This window comes from Nasonia vitripennis (assembly GCF_009193385.2).
Source record: "Nasonia vitripennis strain AsymCx chromosome 4 unlocalized genomic scaffold, Nvit_psr_1.1 chr4_random0009, whole genome shotgun sequence".
NCBI lineage: Eukaryota > Metazoa > Arthropoda > Insecta > Hymenoptera > Pteromalidae > Nasonia > Nasonia vitripennis.
Window position 1 is genome coordinate 86,240 of NW_022279645.1, and position 13,835 is coordinate 100,074.

General features: G+C 35.8%; 1 protein-coding gene across 2 annotated transcripts in view; it reads left to right on the plus strand.

Annotated features, from left to right (window-relative positions):
- LOC100115830 (transcription elongation factor S-II) overlaps window positions 1-13,835 on the plus strand; it is a 63,484-nt gene that overhangs the window by 30,082 nt on the left and 19,567 nt on the right. The window lies entirely within an intron of this gene.

Here is a 13,835-nt window from a genome sequence, read left to right on the forward strand (position 1 = left end):
CTTATATCCTATAGTATTTTGGCCTGCTGAATCCAAATCCGCGGTCAGTTTGACGTTATCAGGTCAGGATCAAGGTCATTCCAAGGTCTAATTGAGAAATAACTATTTAGGCGAAAAAATTCTATACATTTGTACGCTTTTGTACAATCTGTACACATCTGCTCAATTTCAAAAGAGACGTTAAAGCGGGGTAAACCAGCATCCATGATTGTCATTTCACTGACCATACATGACAAGCAATTTCTGAATGGTTATATATTTATTTATTTTATAAGATTCAACGTTTCTATTGAATAAAAAAATGTTACCGTCGGCAATAGCGTAACCCGATGTACACCACGAGGAGGTTGATCCTGACCTGATAGAGTCAAACTGACCGCAGATATGGATTCAGCGACCCCTAAAACCTAAATGTATGATGTTTTTCTCTGCTTAAATGATTTGTTTCTCAATTTGACCTTGAAATGACCTTGATCATGATCTGATAAAGTCAAACTGACCGCGGATTTAGATTCAGCGACCCCTAAAACCTATATGTATGGCACTTTATTATGTTTAAGTAGCTTTTTCTCAATTTGACCTTGAAATGATCTTGATCCTGACCTCGTAGATTCAAACTTACCGCGGATTTGGATTCAGCAACCCCTAAAACCTATATGTATGGTACTTTATTATGTTTAAGTAGCTTTTTCTCAATTTGACCTTGAAATGACCTTGATCCTGACCTGATAGAGTCAAACTGACCGCAGATTTAGCAGGCCAAAATACTATAGGATATAAGTGTCTCAACCCCAGATCAAAACAGTTAATTTTTAACAAGTAAGCAAGCGTAATTCAAAACTTCAGAAACATGTTTATTAATTAAATTATGGCTTAAAAATTATTCACGTTTAAGAAAAGCTGGAGTTAACTTGCATTGCGAATCTGCGGTCAGATATTGGATATCTATAATTTCAATAGAGCCGGGATTCTCAAACGATTTGTTTGAGTTAATTAATAAGGCGTTATCTGATTTGCCAGAAGAAGAGAGATTGTGTGCACTTAAATGGGATGAAATGTCTATTAAAGCATGGCAAGAATATAATAAAAAACTAGATTTGATTGATGGCTTAGTCGACCTAGGGGAATTCGGTAGAAGACCTGATTTCTCAAAACAAATTTTGTTGCTTTGTTTAGACAGCATAAATGTAAAAAATCCGTGAAGGCAGATATTTGCATACTTTTTTACAAGAAGTAGTGCTTCCGGCCAAGAGTTGAAAAACATAATTTTAGAAGGACTTAATTATGCAAAAGAGCAAGGTGCAAATGTTAAGCTTGTCGTGTGTGATCAAGGTGCAGCAAATCGAAATCTATATACTTTATTAAATGCATCGGTAAATGAACCATACTTTATGTCAGATAATAGTAAATACTATGCTTGGTTTGACTGGCCTCAATTAATCAAGCGATTAATATACCAATTAAGAAAATATAAAAAAATCTATTGTAATGGCAAAATAATTGTCGATTTTGATGATTTACATTAAACGTAGTTAATTGATAGCTTGAATAGTACATCTAATTTGTTGAGTCATTTATCTGCAACACATTTTGATCCAAATTCTTTTGAAGCAATGAATGTGAAAAGAGTATTTCAGCTTCTTAGCTTCAAGATGTCTTGAGCTATCAAACTGGCTGGGCCTAATGGACTTCAATCTAAAACCTGGGAAAAATCTGCTAAATTTTCTGAGTACATGAACGCTGTAATCGATGCGTGTAATTCTAGAAATAAGAAATGTGGATATCCATTGAAACGAGTTATTTCAGACAGGAATCTAAAAATACTTAAGCGCTTGATTGATTTTAGGACGAATGTAAAAAATTGGCGAATCGAGAAGAAACCTAGAAAATTTGTACAACCGCCTTGTTTTGTAGATATGGGTATGACTGTTGGTGTGCTTATTGATATGTATTATGATATAAAATCAGAGCAAAAAGATTTTGAATTGTCAACTGCTCTTTGTAACACTGACTCAGTTGAGCATCTTAACTGTAAAATTCGAGCTCAAGGTGAATTTAACCGCAACTCTACTGGGCGACAGTGTAGACTAGCTCTACGCCATATTATTTCTACCAATTATTTGTATAGTTCTGACAAAGGAAATGTCAATTGCACTGAAGCGCCATCATTAGTTCAGATGCAGGATATCATAAAATTAAACGACCTTGAAAATAACACGGAAGGAAAAGTTGAGTCGAACGCAGACGACCGTTCAGAGCTTGTTGAATTTCCTGACGAGCCATTAACAGAAGAATTCTTTAATTCTCATTGTTTTATAGCTTTTGACAAATATGCAGATGTGAATGAGCCGTACTTCTCTTTAATTGACGACAAAGGAGAGTATGAAAGAAATGCTATATCATACTTTGCAGGACATGTAGCGAGACGATGTCTTATGAAATCACAATATGACAACGGTCGTAAGATTTTTACAAAAAGTGCTACAGATAACAGTCACCCCACCGATGAAATAGTATATTGTGCAACTACGGGGGGGGGGGGGGGGATTGGCTTTTCCTAGCGAGGATGATGTTTTGAGCACAAGTGGGAGTCGAGGGCGCCGTAGGCGCCCAAGACGGACACGAGTGCTCAACACATCACCCGAGCTTGAAAAAGCCACTCCCCCCTTGTTGTACACCGTACTTTTTATGATAAGTGCACGAATAGGCCACTTATCATGCATATGAAAGGAATGGGAAATTCGAGGACTTTTCAAAGTAAAACAATAGTATATTGAAAATTTTGATAATTTTGAATATTTTAGAAATTTTTAATATTTTGAAAATACTTATATAGACACACACATCCATCAGATAGGCTGCAGAGTGAGGAAAAAACTACTCCTTTAGACTTTTTTCTGGAAAAAATTACTCCCTTGGGAGGAAAAAGTTTTTTCCCGCTGCTAAGAAAAACTCGATTTTCCATTCATTTTACATGCATGGAAAGTGTCATTTTTCGTGCACGTATGATAAAAAATATATTACATACTGAGAATATAAATATCAAGACAAAGATGCACTTTCAGTTTCATTTTTGACTAGACCAACAGACGAATTTAAAAGAATCGTTAGTATACAACTTGATGCTTTTACTGCAGGCTATGAAGGGTGGTGGCAGAAAGCTCTGCTTTGCCAAAGACTAGTCGAATTCGCAGAAGCATGTACGAATGAACGTTATAAAGGTTGGTTTGATGAAGTCAATGATAATTGCTATGAACATAAAATAGAAGCTCTAAAATATTTATATCTAGTCAAAATTTATGCAAAAACAAGAGACCATAACAACGATTTCAAATATAAAGCTACAAGGACATTATCTTCTAACAATATAAAACTAAAAAATATTATTAATGTGCAATTTTTACGAAATATGTTTGGACCACCGAAATATTGTATGTATATATTGAATACGTATAATATACTTATTTGCATAATAAAAAATATTTGAATAGGAACACACATTTTTAAAAATTTTGTAACTATAAATCCTATTTATTAATATTTTAAAAACTTGAAATGTCGTTTTAGACATTAGCAGCACTGAAAGTATTACGTTGAAAATCCTCAAAACCTTGTGATTTTAACTAATTAAATATTTATGAAAACAATTGTAATATTACTTGCATAATCACTAAAAATAATAATATGCATACTATATTAATAGATAAGTACATTATACATTAAGACTGCATCATGTTTTGTAATATTTGAAACTCTAAAAATCATCGGATTTTTTTCATTCAAATTTTGAAATATTTATTTTTAAAAGCACAGTTGATTCAACAAACGAATTTTTTGATTAATTTAAATTCGGCATTTTTAGTTCTTAAATACTGACTGTTATAAAACCGTAATAACACGGATTAGCGTGCGGTCAGAAAGAGCGCTGCTGATAGGTATATACATATATCTATATCTATATATGTATACCTATAGATTGGACTGCGTGCGTGCGCTCGTCCGACAACCTCTGAAGCCCTCAGCTTTTCCGACGGCTTTTCTCGGCAAAGGCTACCTTCGTATCTTTACCTGCAGTCAGCAGTATCCCGGCAACAAAGGTTCTCAACCATTTCTTATTTGTCTCTTGACAACATCTGGACTTGAGAGTATAGATTAAAAAACAACTGAGGTTAATTTAAAAAAGTCAAGTTTACAATCATATTATTTTATTTATAATACGACTAACAAAAAATCATTATGTTTAATTAAGGGCTTAGTCAAATGATTGGTAATTTAAACTTAAGAAATATATTGATCAATTACAAACAACTCTCAAGATACTTACGTAACTTGCCATGCCCCTTACATTTGAATAAACATGAAATATTTTAAATGTATAAGTATGTACCATGAACAAACAGACCTAATGAAAGACATTTCCAAAAAAATTAATTAAATGTTGTTAGCAACAGGTACAGTGTGAAAAATTTTAATTAAATTTATTAGCTAGGTATAGAACATATGGATAATAATACTTAATTAATATTTTTCGGAAATGTCTTTCATTAGGTCTGAGAGGGCATGTCTGAGGTACATTTTAAGCCCGGGTAGAGTAAAGAAGACGGTCTGGACCTTTCACAAAGCCGTGGCAAGTGACTAAAAACACTTATTTATAAAGTAAAATGTCATGAATTTTGATCAGTGATTTTGTATGGTATATATATGATATTTTTTAGTAGAAATAGTGTTTATTGGAAATATTTTTTGTTTTTTAATTTACGAGGAAAGAACAAAATTTTATCAGACAAATATTTTTTTGTATTTTTGCAGGATTTAATCCAGGCTGGATCCCTTAAACTGCGAGATTTATTCTTTACAAAAGATTAAACTTCGAGCTTTATTCTTTAAAAAGATGAAACTGTACCTTTTATTCTTTTTTGTACTCGTCAAAAGTATATAAAAGTATATAAAAGTAATGATTTATACTTTCCCAAAGAAGTAATCGAAGCGTTTATTCTTCCTAGCGCCTGTTTTTGTTCTTTAGAGTTTAGAGTGTATAATCTAATAAATTCAAAAAATACACATTTAAATATCAAATACTCGTATGCTTTCATATAGCTGTTCTTATTGCTAATTCTCTTATTTGGTTTAGGTATAATAATACTTCTATTTCTAGTAACACTATCTGATGCTAAGTATTTTTCTTTGAGATTATAATAGTTCAGTTTTAGAGACGTGAAAGCAAACAGTTGTCCCATATTTAATGGATTAATTTCGCCTCAACTATTTCTATATGCACCACCCCAAGCGATGATGCCGTAAGTTATAATGCTATGAAAAAATGCACAGTATATCATTGTGAGTGTCTCTATGGGCATTGATTTAGAGATTTTATGACAAATATATACTAGATATTTAGTTTTTCCAATTATATATTGCATGCGGTTATCCTACTTTAGATTACTATCAAAAACAACTCCTAAATATTTAAAAGTTTTCAACCCTTGTTATACTTGAATAAGAATTTTGACATTTATCTGAGCTGGTACGCTTCCAATACTACTTCCAAAAGTCATGCACACTGTTTTTTCTACATTTAAGGACAACTTGTTTAGTGACAGTCACTCGGCAATCACACTTAAAAAAATGTTCATGGTAACTTGGGCTTCTATCTAGTCATTACCTGTAGCTATAATAGCAGTATCATCTACATAAGAAATTATGAACTCGGGGGTGGGGGGGGGGCTCCTTTAAGATATCATTGATATACAGGATAAAAAGTAGCGGTCCTAAGATCGTTTCTTATTTAACTCCTGTGTTAACTAAAATTCTATCACTTTCATTACCGTCAATTTTGACTACTTAATATCTGTCATTTAGATGATTGGAAAGGAGATCCAGCGCTTGACCCCTGATTCCAAGACGATATAGTTTGGCCAGTAGTATACTGTGGTCAACAGTATCAAAAGCCTTCGTCAGGTCAAGAAAGGTTATTATCGTAGGCTTACTCTTATCAATATTATTATATAGTACATTAGTTAAGTAGTACAGCGCATCCTTCGTATCAATCTTTCTTACGAAACCAAATTGTTGCTTGGAGATTATATTGCTATTCTCTACGAAATCATAAATTCTAATATATATAATTCGCTCAAGAATTTTTGCAACATTGGATATGAGAGAGATAGGTCGATAATTCGTGATTTTATATTTTTCGCCTGATTTATAAATCGGCACTACTTCGGCACTCTTTAGAGCATCAGGCTATATCACTTTTTCAATACACTTATTGAAAATGTGGGTCAGAGTACCTGCTATATTATTACATAGCAATTTTAAAGTCTTGGCATTTATCTTAACCCCCCTATTTTTCAGTTTTAGTGTATTGATTATACTTATTATTACTGCCATACTGGTTGGCATTAAGAAAATCGATATAGAGTTTATGTCAGGCAGCTTAAGTTCTGCGTTTACTGGTTTCACAATATTTGCACTTAGCTTTCTCCTAATTTCCTTTGTGCTATTTTGATTTTGTCTGTAATTTTTCCATCATTAACTTTTATGTAATTTATGGCATCATTAGGTTTTTTAACTTTCCCGATTTTCGTATTTATTATTTTCCATACTTATTTGGGGCTATTGGAATTATTTTGCACTAGGTTTAATTCATATTTTATTTTGGGAATGGTTATTACCTTATCCAAGATTTTATCATAGGTTTTATACTGTATTTCAGCTGCTGATTCTGCACATTAAGTTGCCACAAATTATACAAAAATTCTTTGGTTTCATATGACCTTATTATTAAGTCTGTAATCCAGTTTTTTCTACCATTGTGTCTTTTAGCTTTTTTTTTGTTTTTGACAATTCTACGCACAGCGCGATCTCATTTAACAATTTATCTACAGCCAAATTTGGATCAGATATCGACCTAATTTCATCCCAGTTTCTAGAATTAGCATTATTTATTAGTTTTTTGTAGTTCAAGAAAACATACTTTTCTTTAGTTTTCTTCAACTGATTTACTGCAATGATAATCGTGTAATGGTCCGTTAAATCATGCTTAAGCTTGTACGTGGCTGCGTTAATGTTATGAAATTTAATGAAAATGTTGTCGATCGTGACCTTTTAGCTCTACCGATAGCTGTCTTTGTAATACCAACAAAACCCGGAATATATCCCTTATCAAGAAAATTACATAGAAAATCTTGATTATAATGATCACAGTCTCGCAGTTCAATATTGAAATCACCTATCACTAAGTGATTCTTTACATTTTTCTTATAAATTAATTACTTATTAAGATCTAGTATAAACTCCGTTTTTGGTATCCCGTGTGTTCCTATACAACGCTTTTTAATTTTACGTGCTTCAACAACTTTGGTATTTTGGACTAGATTGTTATTAACAAAAACGATGACTCCATCATTTCTGTTTATCCTACTTTCGTTATAATAAGTTTTATATTTATTATCTAAACCATTCAGTTGATACAAATTATAATTAACTTGTTCAAAAGCTTCTAAACATATTACTAATTCCTTTCAGTTCATGAACCAACCATTTTGCCGGTGTCTCTTCATCTTCATTTATTGTCTGTATGATTTATAAGCATACTGCCATCAAAGCTGCATTTTATATAATAGACTATACTATAGGCTTCATGGAGCTGAAAAGCATTTTCATTTTCAGTAGGCTTTAACAAACATTCAAAATCTACATAAGTAACAAAAGGAACTTCTCACTTTTAATATAATCTTCAAATTTTAGAATGTTATTCTTAAAGTCTGGCAAATTAATTCGACATTTATTAAAATTTTTGCAATCATTTTCGTGCATTTCCAGCCTTTCTTCACAGTAAAATATTTGTAAACATCTTTTGAGGTAGTATGATTTTACATGAGATTTACTCAATTGAATACTTAAAATTCGAGACACATGTTGAATCCATACCTAGTGATATTTAGGCAAGCTTCCGTCAACATCATGATTATTTTCTTCATTTTCATCTATGTAAAAATCTTAAATGAGTAGTAGATTAACATGTTTTTCTTTCTTTTCTTTCGTAATATGGCATGGCGATACTCCAAAATTAGCATTATACTTTTTTAATATGTATATATTTATTGAAATATCATTTAATTTTTCGAATTTCGGAACATCTTTAAGTTTGACTGGAATAGTACATTACGCAACTAGTGCGAGGGGAACACGATTTACGCACGCGTGGTAGTTCGCTGAACACTAATGATACACAATTTCGCAATCATACATATGTAAAACAAATGGCAGCGACAGGATAGGTATCCCCACGCACGCTTCAAATGTTCCCGCGCACGCTGTGAGCGAGCGTGCCTAAGTCGATGACTTTAGCGCCAAAACAAATGACTCTAAAGTCGAGCTCCGCGCACGCTGTTATGAAAATTCTATATCACCAAAGTTCAGCTTGTTCTCATACAAACGATATTGATTAACTCTATTGGGATTAGTTTCACTAAGCTGAAAGTATGGCATACTTGAAACACTGATTATCATTATTACAAATATTAACACATGCCTTTTTCTTTTTTATAAACTTTGGAAGTGGAATAAAGAAACTTCCCTTGATTGGAGAATATTTTTTCATATTGATACATAAACTGATAATACTTGTTAGAGTCCAGCCAGAATCCTTCTCCTGAAATTCTTCGAGCTGGATGAGAATAGGTTCTTTAATATGATCCTTAAACCATTCTTCCAAATTCGTTGACATGTGTGCTGTAACACTTTCACTTGTAAAATATTTAATTGTAATGTTCGTCGTTTCCTCGCCAATTTTCTGCATAGAAAATTCTGCAATAAAGTCAGAATTTATTTTTACAGCATTATATTCCTTCAATCAATCTTCTACTTTAACCTTGAAGAGCTTTTGCGCATCGTTAAAAAAACTTAGAATGTCTATATGCTTTATGTTTACAACCACACCTGTTCTTATTCGATTTTGAAAAGCTGATTCTACATCTCGCCACTGAACTTTATCTTCAAATTCTTCAGATTGTAGACTGACTCCTTGCTGAAGATGTTTTTCAAATTGAAATTTCATGAAAGACGTGCCATACAAGTTTGATATTTCTGCTTTTCTTCTCTTGCAAGATTAGCTTTGTCGATTTTTTCGTTCAATTCCTTTATTGTGGAACTGCGCATGTCCAGCCAATAATGAATATCATTATTGCTCATTTCATGTATGTTTCGCAAAGTATCACGCACTACTTCATATGCTGTTTTTTTAAGCCATCTATTTGAGATATAACGAATGCTTTATGTATTCATGCATATCACAAGATGTAATTAGCAGATTTGGTCCAGATGCTGCGATTAAATATTTGTGCGGATATGATCTTTTTTTAGAGCTCTGTGTTTGTGAATATGAAATAACGAACGCTTTATGTATTCATGCATATCATAAGATGTACTCATAGGTCAAGCAACGGGGCAAAATAGCAGCCGTAATTTGACATAAATACTACCTGTAAACCAACTGTGCGATTTTGTGAAGGGCAGTTAGTAAATGAATTCTGCACACTTTCCAACTCGTGAATCGTAATTTTTAATTAGTTATTAACAATTTAGATGAAAAAATTCGCTTTTTTTAGTTTTTTGCATATAAAACGGAAACTATGCGAGCAATCTTAATGCGGTCGAAAGATGAATTGTAGATAATAAAATTACGAAAAGAATGAAAGGTCAAATGATCCGATCTAATGATTAGAACCGGAGACAATCCGGAGAAACCGGAAAATTTAACTTTTTTTTTAATTTGCAGCTCCGCCATTTTTCAATTTATATGTATTTTGTGTGTGCAAGACCCTAATTCTGTCGAACGAATAATTATTGCACAACTGCAATTGTAATTTTTTTAGTCATTTTTTTGAGGAGGGGTGGATGCTCGTCTAAGTGTCCGGTTTAAGTTTTAAAAACGAAATTTGAAACTAGTCATGCAAAAAACTAAAAAAAAACAAATATTTCATCTAAATTGTTAATAACTAATTAAAAATAAGAAGGAGAGAGAGATTAATATTACGAAAAGAATGAGAGGTCGAACGATCCAATCCGATGATTAGGAACGGTGAAAATCCGGAAAAACTATATATGCGCGCTCCCCCTCAGCCGCCGCTCGGGCTGCCGCTGCCCCCTCTACTCCATCGTTTCCGCCCGTTGGACAATTTCAGCACATATTCAAGGCCGTGTTTCACCTACTTTCCTTCATTTTACTGAAAAACGAAAATAGACGTTTTGTTGCTATGCCTGACTAGTTTCAAATTTCGTTTTTAAAACTTAAACCGGACACTTATACGAGCATCCACCAAGATAAATCAATATTAAACAGTATAAATTTCGTTAAATAAACCGTAACTTATAATCAAATAGATGTTTTAAACAAACATTACCATCAATTATATACTTTCATTAAAGTATTACATATGTTTACTATATATATATATATATATATATATATATATATATATATATATATATATATATATATATATATATATATATATATATATATATATATATATATATATATATATATATATATATTGTAACAAGCGCTGAGATTTTAGGTCTCGCACGCTCTTATGTCGCGCGATTAGGATTTAGAGTATAGCAGACGACGTCAGATTTTCCGCGAGGAGCGAGCGCGCTCCGCCACGTTTTCGCTTCGGCCGGATCAACATCGATAACGCAACGTAAGACCGCCCTTCTCGCAATCGCGCGTGCAAGTGCCGTGTCCGGAAGATCGTATTATTTTGTATTTCAATTAGAATTCTGACAATATACTTTTATTTAATTAAATCTACACGCGAGTGCTTTTTCTTTGCTCACTTCCCGATTATCCCGACTGACCGATCACCCACGGATATGCGAAGGAAAGCGTGGTGCTGGGGGCGCACCACGAATTTGTACCGAGCATTCGGCAGGCCAAAGCACGGGTGATAGCGCTGCACCAGCGGCTAATGTCCGCTCGCTATCGCCTGGCCGTCACCGAGGGATCGCCGACCGGGAAAATAACCTCCTGAAGGTAACGTGCGGCATCTTCGCGGCCGCACGGTAAGCTGTCAAATCGCCCCGTTACAATATATTGTTATGACCGGGTACGAGTTAACGTAAATAACAACGCGTTATTTATAAAAGCGTAATTCAAACTCAAACTCTCTTTATTCAAATCCTACACGACTCAACCCATCAGCTGTTACGATCAGACTGTCTGTAAACAATAACATCCGCGACGTCGTTGATCTCGTTGCTAAGGGTCGCTATCCGCGATTCTTGGTGTTCGAATCGCGCAACGTTCAGGCTCGATCACAACATTGCCCTTTCCTTTTCAGATTGTCGTCCCGACAGTCTTAACCATCCATCCTTCAAGCAGGCTGATCCTCTTACAATCCAATGACGACTTACAGGAACTGACACCAACATCCTCTACCTTGACCCATCCTAGGCATCAAGTTACCGAGCAATGCTTACAGATGCCACTCCAATCATCACTTAACAGGGCTAAGACGGGTCCGTCTCTTGAAAACAATCTCTTTCTTGAATTCAAGCTTCAAGCGGTTGAATTCAATCGAACACATCAAATTCATACTATGGACATGAGTGGGGAGTTGGCATGCCATGGAACCTCTCCTCAAGTCCCTACTCCGGTGTTCACCTTCACGCTCACGGGAAAAACCATGGCTCAAAAGAACCGTGAGCAAAGTAGTCTTCATAAGTTTGATTTGGTCACATTCAGTTTGATACGTCTCAATCAAGTAAAGTGTCTTAATTAGGATCTTTCATCTTTGTCGATACGCGTCATCACAGGATCATTCTTATCCAGCCTCCTCCATCAAACGGCATGGATGTGAAGGAAGTAATCATTCGTATCCGACCTCCTCCATCAAGCGGCAAAAATGTTAACGTCGAAACCAGGAATTCAGTCACTTCAATCATTGAAGCTTTCATTCCGAATCTTGCGGATCTAAAACGGAACAAACCCAACATCCGCAGTATCGGATCTTTCTTTGTCAAACTCATAGTGTTCTGTAAATAATCTAAATCTGTCTTTGTGATCTTTTTAAGTGTATCCCCACGTCTATGTAGTTTCAGAATAGTATCATCAACAGCGACATTCGTCAATGACACATTCTGATATCTAACCGTGTTGCTAGATGGTAATTCTAATTCGTTGTTGACATGTATCAAATGTGTATCAACTAAATTCGGTTCAACAAAAATTGATCCTTTAGTGATTATGTCTGTATCTATGTCTGTGTTTGTGATGTTTGTGTTCAATTTACTTTATGACGAGACACGAGTCTCGCAAATATAAATACGTGTGAAGGCGGCCGCAATAGACGCGGCATGCGCAGCGAGCGCGCGCGCGCAATGAACGAAAGGCGAATCCGCACGACATAGATTGAGCGCGCGCGCGCAACATCCGTAGGGCGAGTCCGCACGAGCACGGAGCGTGGCAGCCGGCGCCCGCTGTGCGCCGTGTACGCACCTATACACATCCGCGCCGCGCGCCTTTATAAGGCGGATCGCGCGGCGCAACGGGCAGTTCTACTCGAGCTCCACTCCGGGTAGTATCGTTCGCACACGTTACTACAAGGAAAAGCGAGAGATAGACCTACGCCGACGAAATCGTCTCGTGAGCCCACGTGACGATTTGATAGTCGAACCGAAACCCGAAACTCCGAATTGCCATCGTGAGCACACGAGGCAACCCGGAACATCCGAACAACACCAAGCCTCGTCTACGTGAGCACACGTGTATGACACCCAGTGCCACCATAATATCCTAACCTACATTCTGACACATTATTGCCTCCCTCTGCCACTGTGAGCCCACAGGGTTAAGGGAGTAACAATAGTTCCGCGGGCGATTCGCCCGGTCGTGCGCTCACGTCCTGGTGAAAAGAAGGTAAATTCCTAAACAAAAATGCCAGCCTTACGCCGACATCTCACGACTCGCTTTATCTCTGTGTGCACACAGGATAAAGAGAAGGACGAGACGAGCGACGAAGATTTGTGAAGCCGTGCACTCACGACTCCACAAATCCGAGGGATAACATCAAAACACCGTGACTCTATCCCGGCCATTACTGTGCGCACACAGAGCGGTCGGAATCGACACGACAGATTCGGATCGGCGTAGCTGTGTGCACACGACTCCACCGTACCGAATAACTTCCTAGACCTCAAAATCCGCCACCGAACCGATACATCGCAGCCGCGTATACCGAATCATTCTTGTAACGAAATCGCGTATATGTTCTTGTAAATTATTAACCGCGTTATTTTAAACAATTCTACTTGTAAAGGCGAAGTATTTTTAACAAGACGCATAATTGATTTCTGTTTCAGCCGGGATTTAACAACTGATTCCAAATGTTATTGTTTAACTGAGAAATATATTCTTTTATTGTTGAGAATATGAAAACAGGCTCTTCTTTGCTTCTTTCCCCTATCCTGATCCTGGAACCGACTGACTATCCAGTTTCTTGGGAAATGTTAAACCGTTATAACTTAGCTGTTTAAATTATAGTTGAAGATCCTTTTGCTTCTCAAGCAAATAGACATTGCCATTTACAAGCAGCAAGCTTGAATGATATTGCCTTGCCAATTCCTCATTCCGTAGCTGTTTAGCTTTCGGATCAGTTCTTGAGAGCACTCTTGAGGATGCAATTGGTTGAGTTGATGTTCTTTGGGTTGCAATTGGTGGTCGCTATGCGCGATTCAAACGCCAAGAATCGCGCATAGCGACCCTTAACAACGAGATCAACGACGTCGCGAATGTTGTTGTTTAAGTCAGTCTGATTGTGACAGCTGAT